Genomic DNA, 17,414 nt, shown 5'->3' on the forward strand with positions numbered 1-17,414 from the left:
GCCAATGCATCAGCCTCTGTGTTCTCCTCCCTTGGTACCTGTGTCAAGCTGAAAGAGACAAAAGAGAGTGCCAATTCTTTGACTATCTCTAAATATTTGGTTAGTTTTTCACCTTTAACAGCATAGGATCCATTAAAGTGATTAGTGATCAACAATGAGTCTACATATACTTTAAGATACTTCACCCCCATATCCTTAGCAATTTGTAAGCCAGCAATTAAGGCTTCGTATTCAGCCTCATTGTTAGTTGCTTGGAACTCACAGGCTATGGAGTGGGGTATTATGTCCCCCTGTGGCGATTTTAGTAGTATCCCAAGCCCTGTGCCCTTGACATTTGAGGATCCATCAGTGTGTAGTATCCAAGGATCCTTGGTCTCATCCAGCTGCTGGACCTCCAATTCTGCTTCTTTTTGTAGATCACTACTGAAATCAGCCACAAAGTCAGCTAAGGCTTGTGATTTAATGGCTGTTCTTGGTTCATATCTTATATCATGGGCACTAAGCTTCACTGCCCACTTAGCCATTCTCCCTGACATCTCCGGTTTCCTGAGGACATTCTTAATTGGAAAATTAGTTTTAACAACAATAGTATGGGTTTCAAAATAATGCCTTAACTTAGTGGATGCCATGATTAATGCAAGAATAAGTTTTACGAGGTGCGAGTACCTGGATTCGGCATCAAGTAAACTTTTACTTACATAGTATATAGGATATTGTGTACCTTCGTGATCCTTGACAAGGACAGCACTTACAGCGGTTGAGGATACCGCCAGATATAAGGATAACACATCTCCTTTTTCCGGTTTTGCTAATGCTGGTGCTGAGGACATATATTCTTTAAGGGCTTGTAAAGCGTTCTCATGCTTCTCAGTCCATTCAAACTTCTTGTTCTTCCTTAGGATATCGTAAAATTCTTTGCATTTCTCCGAGGATTTCGATATGAACCTGTTCAGGGCTGCTATCCTGCCTGTCAGCCTCTGCACATCCTTAGCATTGGCAGGGGACTTGATATTCACTAATGCTTTGATTTGCTCCGGACTCGCTTCAACTCCCCTTTGAGTCACCATATATCCTAGGAATTTTCCTGCCTTAACACCAAAGTGGCATTTTGAAGGATTGAGCTTCATCTTATAATTATCAAGGATATCAAATGCTTCTTCCAAATCCCTTAGGTGATCCTCGGCTTTCTTTGACTTGACTACCATATCATCTATGTACACCTCCATAGTTTTTCCAATTTGATCTTTGAACATCGTATTTACCAGCCTTTGATATGTTGCACCTGCATTTCTTAGTCCAAAAGGCATGGCAATATAACAATATAAACCGGTTGGGGTCATAAAGGCTATATCCTCTTGGTCAGATGGTTCCATCTGAATTTGTTGGAATCCAGATGATGCATCCATAAAGGTCAACAGTTCATGCCCCCGCCGTTGCATCCACCATGGAGTCAATGTGGGGTAATGGGAAAGGATCCTTGGGACATGCCTTATTCAAATCAGTGAAATCGACACATACCCTCCACTTTCCGTTTTTCTTTTGGACAACGACCACATTGGCTAACCATTTTGGATATTTTACCTCTCTGATCATACCTGCTCGAAGTAGTCTCTCTACTTCTTCTTGGATAATGGCATTCCTTTCTGGTGCAAACTTCCTCCTTTTTTGATGGATTGGTTTGATGGTCCTGTCAATGCCGAGTTTATGAGTTATGATATCCTTAGATATACCTGTCATATCTTCGTGCTTCCATGCAAAGGTAGACTTTCTTCTCTTGAGGAAGGATATCATGTCTTCTTTCATCTTGCCAAGGATCCCTGATCCGATATAGATTTTTGATTCAGGATCACTAGGATCCAAGAGGATTTCGTCCACATCTTGTTCCCTTGCCTCCAAGACATTCCTCGGAGGATACTGTAATTGCTATTGCTCCCTTGGCTTCGAGGTTGGCTTCATGGATGAGGTATAACAATCCTTAGCCTCCTGCTGATCACTGTTGATCTTGATTATTCCCCATGGGCTAGGGAGCTTCACACATTGATGGTAGGTGGATGGGACTGCTTTCATATCATGTATCCAAGGCCTGCCAAGGATAACATTGCAACAAGACAAACAGTCAATAACGCAAAATTTCTGGTAATTATGTAATCCTTCCACGTAGATTGGGAGTTTGATGTCCCCCAGAGTTTTCTTCGTTTCCCCACTGAATCCTACAAGCACGGGGGATCTTGGTGTGATGTCTGATTCTGGGATTCCCATCTTCTTCAGAACATCAAGCTGGATAATGTTCACTGAGCTTCCTCCATCAATAAGGATCCTGCGGACAAAATGGTTAGAGATAAAGAGAGTGATAACTAAACTATCATGATGAGGATCCTGAACGTTAATGCGATCATCCTCATCAAACGTTATCATCTTCCCTTCTGAGACACTTGATGTTCTAATAGGCCTTTCTCCATTATCCATTTTTGACTCCTTTGCATGTCTTTTGGCCGCCGAGAAGGATGTACCACAGATGACTGATCCTCCGGAAATAAAGTTGATCACTTGTGCATTTGCCGGAGGTGCTGGAGCCTTTTCAGGGATCCTTTCAGGATCCTGAGTCCTTTGCTTTTTTCTTCCCAACAATTCTTTTAGGTGCCCTTTGCTTAACAGATATCCAATCTCTTTTCTTAAAGCCATGCATTCTTCAGTTAGATGCCCGAAATCCTCATGGTATGCACACCATTTTGACTTGTCTTTAGTCCCGGATGGTTTATCGTTCTTCCTGGGCCATCTAGCCTTTTCACCTAGATTATTCTGCATTGCAAGGATTAGTTCATGATTGTCAACAGAAAAGCAATATTCTGAAATTGGAGGATAATCTTCATCATCCTCTTCTTGGTCAACGGCATGCACATTCTGGTTCTCATTTCTATGGTAGGATTTGAATTTGTTGCTTTTGAAGGAGGATCCTTGCTTATCTTGTTTTGAGGATCCTACTTGTCTCTCCTGGATGCTCTTGTCATCTTCTAGCCGGATGAACCTGAGTGCTCGAGTTCTTACTTCATCTAGATTCCTGCATGGTGTCATAACAAGATCATCATAGAATAATGAATCCTTAAGCAGTCCCATTTTGAAGGCTTCAACAGCCGTAGTCATATCCAAGTTGGGAATGTCCAAGGATTCCTTACTAAATTTAGTTATATAATCCCTTAATGATTCATTATGATTTTGAGTTATCCTGTACAAATCACTAGTTAATCTTTCAAATTTTCTACTACAAGAGAATTGGTTATTGAATAAATTAACTAAATTAGCAAATGAAGTAATAGAGTAGGGGGGAAGACTTAGCAGCCACTTAAGAGCTGATCCAGTAAGAGTGGATCCAAATCCTTTACATAGGCATGCTTCCTTCAACTTTTCTGGGATAGGATTGATCTCCATCCTTTCCCTGTATTGTGCTATGTGCTCCTCTGGATCCGTTGTACCATCATACAGCTTCATAGTAGGGATATGGAACCTTTTGGGTACCTCTGCATCACAAATTGGTGGTGCAAAGCGAGATACCTTATGGCTTCCATCTGCAATCTCTGGGATAGGCTTGACTACCCCTGGAACGCTTGAGATCATATCTTTTAGCTTTTGCAACTCCCTGGCCATAGCATGATTGGTACCTGTATCCTGCATGAATCCATGGTTAGTGGCAGGATAATTATTTAAAGTGTTACCTCCCATTGGGTTCAGGTTAGGGAATCCATATTGCTGGGATTCTGGAACAACGGAGGGACCAGTGGAAGCAATGGTCTGCATTGGAATGAAGTCCCCTTGATGGACATCTAGACTTCCTGTTTGCAAACTTTTTAGGGATCCTGGCATCTGGAAGGATCCTGGTGTCTGGAATGATCCTGGAACGAAGGAGGATCCTTGAACCTGGGATGATCCTGGAACAAAGGAGGATCCTTGGCCCTGGAATGATCCTGGAACAAAGTAGGATCCTTGAAACTGCTGTGCCCCCGGATAGGCTCCCGGATTCATGAAGGATCCCAAATGCTGGGGGTAGGATCCTGCCGGCTGGAAGTGTGAGCCTAATGCCTGAGTCATTGCTGTCGATCCGTGGTGCAATTCTCTTGATTCTCCCATGATTTGCACATCTGGAATTCCTGATGGCTGAGAAGTAATCATTGGAGTATCAAAGCTCAAGGATTTGGGCATCAGTGGAGAATGATCCTCTGCCGCTTTCTTTTGTCTTTTGAGATCTCCAATTTCCTTGAGGATCCTTTCATTAGTTTCATCCTGCCGCTGCATACGATCCTTCATCTGCAAAATCAAAGTAAATACATCACTAGTACTGGGAATATAAGAATTCATAGCAGAAGGAGATGGAGTTTTAGAATTAGTAGGAGTTTGTCTCTTCTCAGCATTCTTCTGGGATCCTGCCGGTGGTGGAGGCAGAATGTTCTGGGACGAGGTGACTGCAGACATTGCCGTGGACATGTTTTTCAATGATGAAGCCATGTAACTCTTTGAAATGATTTCGAACAAAAGATTTTCTTATGAATGAAACACCAATTGCCCCACGGTGGGCGCCAAACTGTTTTGGTCAAAAATAACACAAGGATAATGTAACCAAACTTTATGTAAACGGGGTATGATGCTTGGTTAATTATAAAAGTAAAGGATCACTTTTATGAGAAATATGCAAAGACACAATGATTTATACGAGGAAAAAGCCCTTGATCAATATATGATCTCCGGCATAAAAAACCTCGGGTGATGGCAACTACCGATCACCAAACTTCAATATAAGAACAAAATGGTTACAACTTCGGATGATAATGAGCTGAGTACAAGGATCACTATTGTTTCGAGTGTCTAAGTGTGTGAGAGTTGCGTTGTATGTCGTGTGTTCTTCCAAATGAGGAAGAGTGGTATTTATACAAGTGTAGGTGACCTATTTTAGGTAAAATGACTAATAATCAGCTCATTACCCCTTTAGAAATAAAAGACAATCTAGCCTAAATTGCCGCCCTTAAATCAAGCTAAGTTTCCATATCCTTGGCAACGTCTATCTTTGATTAAGCTCATGCCATAATTGTGAAGACGCGTCCCTTGATTATGATGCTTAGAGCGTATCCTGCTAGATGTTCCTGCAAAAATAACATTGCATTAAGCGAAGGTGACCGTTAGTATGAGGATCCTATAATGTCCCATTATCCTGATCCTGAAGTCCTGCTGAGGATCACTGTCTGCCAAAGAAACAAGGATCACTGGTTAGGATCACGTGTAAGGATCACGTATAATAAAAATCCAGCCCTAACAGTAGGTGGATGGGACTGCCTTCATATCATGTATCCAGGGTCTGCCAAGGATAACATTACAACAAGACAAACAGTCAATAACACAAAATTTTTGATAATTATGTAATCCTTCCACATAAATTGGGAGTTTGATGTCCCCCAGGGTTTTCTTAGTTTCTCCACTGAATCCCACGAGCACAGAGGATCTTGGTGTGATGTCTGATTCTGGAATACCCATCTTCTTCAGAACATCAAGCTGGATAATGTTTACTGAGCTTCCTCCGTCGATAAGAATCCTGCGGACAAAATGGTTAGAGATAAAGAGAGTGATGACTAGACTATCATGATGAGGATCCTGGATGTTAATTCTATCATCCTCATCGAAGGTTATAATTTTTCCTTCCGAGACGCTTGATGTTCGAATAGGCCTTTCTCCGTTATCCATTTTAGCTTCCTTTGCATGCCTTTTAGCTGCCGAGAAGGATGTACCACAGATGTCTGATCCTCCAGAAATAAAGTTGATCACTTGTGCATTTGCCGGAGGGGCTGGAGCTTTTTCAGGGATCCTTTCAAGATCCTGAGTCCTTTGCTTTTTTCTTCCCAACAACTCTTTTAGATGCCCCTTGCTTAGCAGATATCCAATTTCCTTTCTTAATGCGATACATTCTTCAGTTAAATGCCCAAAATCCTCGTGGTATGCACACCACTTCGATTTGTCTTTAGTTCCAGTTGGTTTGTCATTCTTTCTGGGCCACCTGGCTTTTTCTCCTAGATTTTGCATTGCAAGGATTAGTTCATGATTGTCAACGGAAAAACAATATTCAGAAATCGGAGGATAATCCTCATCATCCTCTTCTTGGTCAACAACATGCACGTTCTGGTTGTCATTTCTATGGTAGGATTTGAATTTGTTGCTTTTGAAAGAGGATCCTTGCTTTTCTTGCTTTGAGGATCCTGCTTGTCTCTCCTGGATCCTCTTGTCATCCTCTAGCCGGATGAACCTGAGTGCCCGAGTTCTTACTTCATCTAGGTTCCTGCACGGTGTCATAACAAGATCATCATAGAACAATGAATCCTTAAGCAATCCCATCTTGAAGGCCTCAACAGCTGTGGCCATATCCAAGTTAGGAATATCCAAGGATTCTTTACTAAACTTCGTTATGTAATCCCTTAATGATTCATTATGACCCTGAGTTACCCTATATAAATCACTAGTTAATCTTTCAAACTTTCTACTACAAGAGAATTGATTATTGAATAAATTAACTAAATTAGCAAATGAAGTAATAGAGTAAGGGGGAAGACTTAGCAGCCATTTAAGAGCTGATCCAGTAAGAGTGGATCCAAATCCTTTGCATAAGCATGCTTCCTTTAACTTTTCTGGAATTGGATTGATCTCCATCCTCTCCCTGTATTGTGCTATGTGTTCCTCAGGATCCGTTGTACCATCATACAGCTTCATAGTAGGGATATGGAACCTTTTGGGTATCTCAGCATCACAAATTGGTGGTGCAAAACGAGATACCTTATGGCTTCCATCTGCAATCTCCGGGATAGGTTTGACTACCCCTGGAACACTTGATATCATATCCTTCAGTTTTTGTAGTTCTCTGGCCATAGCATGATTGATACCTGTATCCTGCAAGAATCCATGGTTAGTGGTAAGAGAATTATTAAAAGTGTTACCTCCCATCGGGTTCAAGTTAGGAACATTGGGTGTGAATCCATATTGCTGGGATTCTGGGATAATGGATGGACCAGTGGAAGCAATGGTCTGCATTGGAATAAAATCTCCTTGATGGACATCTGGACTTCCTGTTTGCAAATTCTTCAAGGATCCTGGTATCTGAAGGGATCCTTGAACCTGGGATGATCCTGGAACGAAGGAGGATCCTTGAACCTGGGATGATCCTGGAACAAAGGAGGATCCTTGAACCTGGGATGATCCTGGAACAAAGGAGGATCTTTGAACCTGGGATGATCCTGGAACGAAGGAGGATCCTAAGCTCATGAAGGATCCCATATGTTGGGTGTAGGACCCTGCCGGTTGGAAATATGATCCTGATGCCTGAGTCATTGCTGCTGGGCCGAAATGCACTCCTCTTGATCCACCCATATATTGAATGTCTGGGACCTCTGATGGCTGAGAGGTAATCATTGGAGTATCAAAATTCAAAGATTTGGGCATCAGTGGGGAATGATCCTCTGCCGTTTTCTTTTGCCTTTTGAGATCTCTGATTTCCCTGAGGATTCTGTCATTAGTTTCATCCTGCTGCTGCATACGATCCCTCATCTGCAAAATCAAAGTAAATATATCACTAGTACTGGGAACAGAAGAAGTTAGAGCAGAAGATGATGGTTTAGAGGAGATAGTAGTTGGTCTCTTCTCAGCATTTTTCTGAGATTCGGCTGGTGGTGGAGGCAAAGGTGGAATGCCATTAGATGAGTTGACTGCAGACATCGCTGTGGAAGTATTCTTCAATGATGAAGCCATGCAACACTTCCGGAATGATCACCAACAGAAAAATTTCTTTATGAATGAAGCACCAATTGCCCCACGGTGGGCGCCAAACTGTTTTAGTCAAAAAATCACACAAGGATAATGCAACCAAACTCTGTGTAAACGGGGAATGATGCTTGGTTTGATGAAAAAGTAAAGGATCACTTTAGTATGAAATATGCAAGTGACACAAGGATTTATACGAGGAAAAAGCCCTTGATCAATGAATGATCTCCGGCATAAAAAACCTCGGGTGATGGCAACTACCGATCACCAAACTTCAATATAACAAATAGTGATTACAACTTCGGATGGTAATGAGCTGAGTACAAGGATCACTATAGTATTGTGTCTAAGCGTGTGAGGAATGTGTTGTATGTCTTCCGAATGTGGAAGAGTGCTATATATACAAGTGTGAGTAGCCCTATTTTAGGTAAATAGACTAACTATCAGCTCATTACCCCTTTAGGAATAAAAGTAAATCTAGCCTAAATTATCGCCCTTAAATCATGCTGAGTTTCCATATCCTCTACAACGTTCATCTCTGATTAAGCATATGCCAAAGTTGTAAAGACGAGTCCCTTGATTACGTTGCTAAGAGCGGATCCTGCTAGACATTCCTGCAAGATAACATTAAATCCAATGAAAACAACTGTTAGCATGAGGATCCCTATGATGGTCCGTGATCCTGATCCTGGAACTCTTCTGAGGATCACTATCTGCCAAAGAAATAAGGATCACTGGTTAGGATCACATGTAAGGATCATATGTCATAAAAATCCAGCCCTAACACAAAGGAAGCTAAAATGGATAACGGAGAAAGACTTATACGAACATCAAGTGTCTGGGAAGGAAAAGTGATAACCTTTGATGAGGATGATCGAGTTGACATCCAGGATCCTCATCATGATAGTTTAGTTATTACTCTCTTTATTTCTAACCAATTTGTCCGCAGGATCCTTATTGACGGAGGAAGCTCAGTAAACATTATCCAGCTTGATGTTCTGAAGAAAATGGGTATCCCTGAATCAGATATCACACCAAGATCCTCCGTGCTTGTAGGATTTAGTGGCGAAACTAAGAAAACCCTGGGGGACATCAAACTCCCAATTTATGTGGAAGGATTACATAATTATCAAAAATTTTGTGTTATTGACTGTTTGTCTTGTTGTAATGTTATCCTTGGCAGGCCCTGGATACACGATATGAAGGCAGTCCCATCCACCTACCATCAGTGTGTGAAGCTCCCTAGCCCATGGGGAATAATCAAGATCGATAGTGATCAACAGGAGGCTAAGGATTGTTACACCTCATCAATGAAACCAGCCTCGAAATCAAGGGAGCAATAGCAATTAAAGTATCCTCCAAGGGGTGTCTTGGAGGCAAGAGAGCAGGATGTGGACGAAATCCTCTTGGATCCTGATGATCCTGAATCCAAAATCTACATCGGATCAGGGATCCTTGATAAAATGAAAGAAGACATAGTATCCTTCCTCAAAAGAATAAAATCTACCTTTGCATGGAAACATGAGGATATGACAGGTATATCTAAGGATATTATCACTCATAAACTTGGCATTGACAGGTCAGTTAAACCAATCCATCAAAAAAGGAGGAAGTTTGCACCAGAAAGAAATGCCATTATCAAGGGACTGATCTTCTTGTGATCCTTGTGAGGGGAATTTCGGAGCAACATACTCTTGGCAGGATAAAAGCAGAGAAACAGAGCAAGAGAGGGAAGAAAGAGGAGAGAATACCTGATTGATCTTCGGTAGAGATTATAAAAGGAGAATATCTTGAATTTAAATGAAGATTGATCCTAACCCTATCTCCTATTTATAATCATGATTTGCAGGGATGTCACCTCAATGACGTAAAGGTTGCAACGGCTAGTTCGAGATTAACGGCTAGTTATCCGAGTTGTTCGTTGCAGATAAGATCAAAGCAAAATATAACTCGTTAATTAACAATAAACTCCTTATATTTTGGGGGCAATTGTTAGGGCTGGATTCTTACAATACATGATCCTCACGTGTGATCCTAACCAGTGATCCTTGTTTCTTTGGCAGATAGTGATCCTCAGCAGAGTTCCAGGATCAGGATCACGGACCATCATAGGATCCTCATGCTAACAGTTGCTTTCGTTGAATTAATGTTGTTTTGCAGGACATCTAGCAGGATCCGCTCTTAAGCATCACAATTAAAGGACACGTCTTTACAACTATAGCATGTGCTTAATCGGAGATGGACGTTGTGAAGGATATGGAAACTTGGCATGATTTAAGGGCGATAATTTAGGCTAGATTTACTTTTATTTCTAAAGGGGTAATGAGCTGATTATTAGTCTTTTTACCTAAAATAGGTCACCTACACTTGTATATATAACACTCTTCCTCATTCGGAAGAACACACAACATAATTCTCACACGCTTAGACACTCGAAACTATAGTGATCCTTGTACTCAGCTCATTATCATCCAAAGTTGTAACCATATTTTGATATATTGAAGTTTGGTGATCGGTAGTTGCCATCACCCGAGGTTTTTTATGCCGGAGATCATACATTGATCAAGGGCTTTTTCCTCGTATAAATCATTGTGTCTTTGCATATTTCATACTGAAGTGATCCTTTACTTTTTCAATAAACCAAGCATCATTCCCCATTTACTTAGAGTTTGGTTGCATTATCCTTGTGTGATTTTTGACCAAAACAGTTTGGCGCCCACCGTGGGGCAATTGGTGCTTCATTCATAAGAAAACTTTCTGTTCGAAATCATTTCAAAGAATTACATGGCTTCATCATTGAAAAACATGTCCACGGTGATGTCTGCAGTCACCTCGTCTCAGAACACTCTGCCTCCTCCACCGGCAGGATCCCAGAAGAATGCTGAGAAGAGACAAACTCCTACTAACTCTAAACCTCCATCTTCTTCTGCTATGAATTCTTATATTCCCAGTACTAGTGATGTATTTACTTTGATTTTGCAGATGAAGGATCGTATGCAGCGGCAGGATGAAACTAATGAAAGGATCCTCAGGGAAATTGGAGATCTCAAAAGACAAAGGAGAACGGCAGAGGATCATTCCCCACTGATGCCCAAATCCTTGAGCTTTGACACTCCAATGATCACTTCTCAGCCATCGGAAATTCCAGACGTGCAAATTATGGTAGAATCAAGAGGATTGCACCTCGGATCAACAGCAATGACTCAGGCATCAGGCTCACACTTTCAGCCGGCAGGATCCTATCCCCAGCATATGGGATCCTTCATGAAATCAGGAGCCTATCCGGGAGCGCAGCAGTTTCAAGGATCCTACTTTGTTCCAGGATCATCCCAGGTTCAAGGATCCTACTTTGTTCCAGGATCATCCCAGGTTCAAGGATCCTCCTTCGTTCCAGGATCATCCCAGATACCAGGATCCTTCCAAATGCCAGGATCCCTAAAAAGTTTGCAAACAGGAAGTCTAGATGTCCATCAAGGGGACTTCATTCCAATGCAGACCATTGCTTCCACTGGTCCCTCCGTTATTCCAGAATCCCAGCAATATGGATTCACTAACTTGAACCCAATGGGAGGTAACACTTTAAATAATTATCTTACCACTAACCATGGATTCATGCAGGATACAGGTATCAATCATGCTATGGCCAGGGAGTTGCAGAAGCTAAAAGATATGATCTCAAGTGTTCCAGGGGTAGTCAAGCCTATCCCAGAGATTGCAGATGGAAGCCATAAGGTATCTCGCTTTGCACCACCAATTTGTGATGCAGAGGTACCCAAAAAGTTCCATATCCCTACTATGAAGCTGTATGATGGTACAACGGATCCTGAGGAGCACATAGCACAATACAGGGAAAGGATGGAGATCAATCCAATCCCGGAAAAGCTAAAGGAAGCATGCCTATGTAAAGGATTTGGATCCACCCTTGTTGGATCAGCTCTTAAATGGCTGCTAAGTCTTCCCCCTTACTCTATTACTTCATTTGCTAATTTAGTTAATTTATTCAATAATCAATTCTCTTGTAGTAGAAAATTTGAAAGATTAACTAGTGATTTATACAGGATAACTCAAAATCATAATGAATCATTAAGGGATTATATAACTAAATTTAGTAAAGAATCCTTGGACATTCCCAACTTGGATATGGCTACGGCTGTTGAAGCCTTCAAAATGGGACTGCTTAAGGATTCATTGTTCTATGATGATCTTGTTATGACACCATGCAGGAATCTAGATGAAGTAAGAACTCGGGCACTCAGGTTCATCCGGCTAGAGGATGACAAAAGGATCGAGGAGAGACAAGTAGGATCCTCAAAACAGGAGAAGCATGGATCCTCCTTCAAGAGCAATAAGTTCAAATCCTACCATAGAAACGACAACCAGAATGTGCATGCTGTTGACCAAGAAGAGGATGATGAAGATTATCCTCCAATCTCAGAATATTGTTTTTCCGTTGATAATCATGAGCTAATCCTTGCAATGCAGAATCTAGGAGAAAAAGCTAGGTGGCCCAGGAAGAATGATAAACCATCCGGGACTAAAGACAAGTCAAAATGGTGTGCATACCATGAGGATTTCGGGCACCTAACTGAAGAATGCATAGCTTTAAGAAAAGAGATTGGATATCTGTTAAGCAAGGGGCACCTAAAAAATTGTTGGGAAGAAAAAAGCAAAAGACTCAGGATCCTGAAAGGATCCCTGAAAAGGCTCCAGCACCTCCGGCAAATGCACAAGTGATCAACTTTATTTCTGGAGGATCAGACATCTGTGGTACATCCTTCTCGGCGGCCAAAAGGCATGCAAAGGAGTCAAAAATGGATAATGGAGAAAGACCTATTAGAACATCAAGTGTCTCAGAAGGGAAGATGATAACGTTTGATGAGGATGATCGCATTAACATTCAGGATCCTCATCATGACAGTTTAGTTATTACTCTCTTTATCTCTAACCATTTTGTCCGCAGGATCCTTATCGATGGAGGAAGCTCAGTGAACATTATCCAGCTTGATGTTCTGAAGAAAATGGGTATTCCAGAATCAGACATCACACCAAGATCCTCCGTGCTTGTAGGATTCAGTGGAGAAACGAAGAAAACTCTGGGGGACATCAAACTCCCAATCTACGTGGAAGGATTACATAATTATCAAAAATTTTGTGTTATTGACTGTTTATCTTGTTGCAATGTTATCCTTGGCAGGCCCTGGATACATGATATGAAAGCAGTCCCATCCACCTATCATCAATGTGTGAAACTCCCTAGCCCATGGGGGATAATCAAGATCGACAGTGATCAGCAGGAGGCTAAGGATTGTTATACATCATCCATGAAGCCAACCTCGAAGCCAAGGGAGCAATAGCAATTACAGTATCCTCCGAGGAATGTCTTGGAGGCAAGGGAACAAGATGTGGATGAAATCCTCTTGGATCCTAGTGATCCTGAATCAAAAATCTATATCGGATCAGGGATCCTTGGCAAGATGAAAGAAGACATGATATCCTTCCTCAAAAGAAGAAAGTCTACCTATGCATGGAAGCACGAAGATATGACAGGTATATCTAAGGATATCATAACTCATAAACTTGGCATTGACAGGTCTATCAAACCAATCCATCAAAAGAGGAGGAAGTTTGCACCAGAAAGGAATGCCATTATCCAAGAAGAAGTAGAGAGACTACTTCGAGCAGGTATGATCAGGGAGGTAAAATATCCAAAATGGTTAGCCAATGTGGTCGTTGTCCAAAAGAAAAACGGAAAGTGGAGGGTATGTGTCGATTTCACTGATCTGAATAAGGCATGTCCCAAGGATCCTTTCCCACTACCCCACATTGACTCCATGGTGGATGCACCAGCGGGGCATGAACTGTTGACCTTTATGGATGCATCATCTGGATTCCAACAAATTCAGATGGAACCATCTGACCAAGAGGATACAGCCTTTATGACCCCAACAGGTTTGTATTGTTATATTGCCATGCCCTTTGGATTAAGAAATGCAGGTGCAACATATCAAAGGCTGGTGAATATGATGTTCAAAGATCAAATTGGACAAACTATGGAAGTATACATAGATGATATGGTAGTCAAATCAAAGAAAGCTGAGGATCACCTAAGGGATTTGGAAGAAGCATTTGATATCCTTGATAAATATAACATGAAGTTTAATCCTTCAAAATGCCACTTTGGTGTTAAGGCAGGAAAGTTCCTAGGATATATGGTAACTCAGAGAGGCATTGAAGCAAGTCCGGAGCAAATTAAAGCACTAGTGAACATCAAGTCCCCTGCCAATGCTAAGGATGTGCAAAGGCTAACAGGCAGGATAGCAGCTCTGAACAGGTTCATATCAAAATCCTCAGAAAAATGTAAAGAATTTTACGATATCCTAAGGAAGAACAAGAAATTTGAATGGACTGAGAAACACGAGAATGCTTTACAAGCCCTTAAAGAATATATGTCCTCAGCACCAGCATTAACAAAGCCCGAAAAAGGAGATGTGTTATCCTTATATTTGGCGGTATCCTCAACCGCTGTAAGTGCTGTCCTTGTTAAGGATCATGAAGGTACACAATATCCTATCTACTATGTAAGTAAGAGTTTACTTGATGCCGAATCCAGGTACTCACACCTCGAAAAACTTATTCTTGCATTAATTATGACATCAACTAAGTTAAGGCATTATTTTGAAACTCATACTATTGTTGTTAGAACTAATTTTCCAATCAAGAATGTCCTCAGGAAACCAGAGATGTCAGGAAGAATGGTTAAGTGGGCAGTAAAGCTTAGTGCCCATGATATAAGATATGAGCCAAGAACAGCCATTAAATCCCAAGCACTAGCTGACTTTGTGGCTGATTTCAGTAGTGATCTACAAAAAGAAGCAGAATTGGAGGTCCAGCAGCTGGATGAGACGAAGGATCCTTGGATACTACACACTGATGGATCCTCAAATGTCAAGGGCACAGGGCTCGGGATACTACTAAAATCGCCACAGGGGGACATAATACCCCACTCCATAGCCTGTGAGTTCCAAGCAACTAACAATGAGGCTGAATATGAAGCCTTAATTGCTGGCTTGCAAATTGCTAAGGATATGGGGGTGAAATATCTTAAAGTATATGTAGACTCATTATTGATCACCAATCACTTTAATGGATCCTATGCTGTTAAAGGTGAAAAACTAACCAAATATTTAGAGATAGTCAAAAAATTGGCACTCTCTTTTGTTTCTTTCAGCTTAACACAGGTACCAAGGGAGGATAACACGGAAGCTGATGCATTGGCCAACTTAGGATCATCCTTAAAAATTCCAGAAGATATAAGTATCCCTATCATTCATATCCTGGCTCCTGCTATTGAAAATCAGGTGGCCATGGAAATAGAAGAGGATACTGCAGTAATCCCTAGTGAAGAAGCTCAATCTTATACAGGATCATGGATCTCACCAATCATGAGATACTTGCAATACGGGGAGATTCCGATGGGAGAAAATCCTAGAGCTTTCAGGATTAAGGTATCTCAATTTACAATCTTAAATAATGTGCTATATAAACGATCTCTTGCAGGACCATATTTAAGATGTATCGAGGATCCTGAAATTGAAGAAGTGTTGAGAGACTTCCATGAAGGAGATTGTGGAAACCACACTGGGGGCAGGGCATTGTTCTCAAGGATCCTTAGAACAGGATACTACTGGCCAACCATGAAAAGGGATGCTGTAGAATATGCTAGGAAATGTGATCCTTGTCAAAGACACAGCAATATCCTTCATCAACCAGCTGAATTGCTACACCCCATACCATCCTCTTGGCCATTCATGAGATGGGGGATGGATATAGTTGGCAAGCTCCCTAAAGCACCTGGTGGAAAAGTATTTATGCTTGCCATGACTGACTACTTCTCTAAATGGATAGAAGCTGAAGCTTTTGCTCAAATCAGAGAAAAAGAAGTTATATCCTTTATCAAAAGAAACATTATAACTAGATTTGGCATTCCCTCTGAAATTGTATGTGATAATGGTTCCCAATTCATTGGAAGCAGAACCACTAACTTTTGTGACAGTTGGGGAATTAAGATGATAACATCAACACCAGTTCATCCACAAGCCAATGGCCAAGCAGAATCATCCAACAAGATCATTATCAACAATCTGAAGAAGAAGCTAGGATCCAAGAAGGGAAAATGGGCAGAGGAGTTATCTTATGTGCTGTGGGCTGATAGAACAACTCCCAAGAATGCCACTGGTCAAACACCTTTTTCTTTAGTATTTGGGGCAGAAGCAGTGATCCCAACAGAGATGGTGATCCCAACTGCTAGAACAAGTGCTCGTGATCCTGAAGAGAATGCTACAATCCTGGCTCAGGATTTGGATACTATTGAGGAAATCAGGGATCTGGCTAGGATAAGGATGGCAAGCTACCAACAGAGAATGGCTGGTGCTTACAACAAAAATGTTAGGATAAGAAAGTTCCAAGTCGGAGATATGGTGTTGAGAAAAACATTCCAAAACACTATTAATCCTGCTGACGGGAAGTTAGCACCAAAGTAGGAAGGCCCTTACTTGATTGAGGCTGAAGCAGGAAAGGGGGCATACAGATTGCTAACCATGGAAGGAAACTTGTTACCAAGAGCCTGGAATGCTGTTCACTTAAAGAGATACTTTATGTGAACGTGATCCTTCAAGCATGTGATCCTTATATTGAAGTATCCTCAAAGGATCCGGTGATGTCAATGATCCTTACTCTGGTAATGTCCTTATCCTAAAACTATTACATTTCCTGTCTTTTTACCTAAGGATAAGGATCATGTATCCTTCATCCTCTTCTCACGAACCATTTGAGTTATGATAGTTCAGGTATCTTCAGCATATCGTTAAAGATCTTCAAAAGCACCACAGATCCTTGGGTTCAACCCCAGTTATCCTTGGGATTATCCCCAGTTTCCGCCAGCAGCGCACGATGATCCTGATATAGTTCACGTCTTTGGGACCAGTACCCACTTCCGGGGCTGACAACCTCATCGTACTGGCTATACCTAGGATCCTACGTATAATGGTAGACGTACCATACATCCGTTCATAAGGTTTCTAACGTTTTCACGTTAGCTAAGGTTTTGACATTTTCATGTCACTAAGTTTGGATAGTCGCCAGTAAGGGACATACTCCAGTTTACATACGATCCTTTGGGCTTGTCCCCAGTTATCCTTTGGGCTTGTCCCCAGTGATCCTTTGGGATCATCCCCAGTTATCCTTTGGGCTTGTCCCTAGTGATCCTTTGGGCTCATCCTCAGTTATCCTTTGGGCATGACCCCAGCTACTAATTTATCTTTTACATTGGCTTAGTCCCAAGATATATTCCATTTTTCAGGTTCTCGAAGTTAACAAATAAGGATCCTTAATCCTTATTATCCATTAAAATTTCACTTATGGTTATCTTGATTAAAGGTTAGGATCCTAACTTGGATCCTCAGGTATGATCCTTGACTATTTTGATTATACTAAACAACCCTTACACTTTGACAACTAAGACTATGATCCTTGAAAATTTGCAATGATAGGATATTTGATCTAGGATCATATCCTAAATTTATTAAACATGGTTTGCTCAACTCTTGTTACTTTAACAGATATGTTTCTGA

Source organism: Helianthus annuus, chromosome 14, assembly GCF_002127325.2.
Source record: "Helianthus annuus cultivar XRQ/B chromosome 14, HanXRQr2.0-SUNRISE, whole genome shotgun sequence".
Classification (NCBI taxonomy): Eukaryota; Viridiplantae; Streptophyta; class Magnoliopsida; order Asterales; family Asteraceae; genus Helianthus; species Helianthus annuus.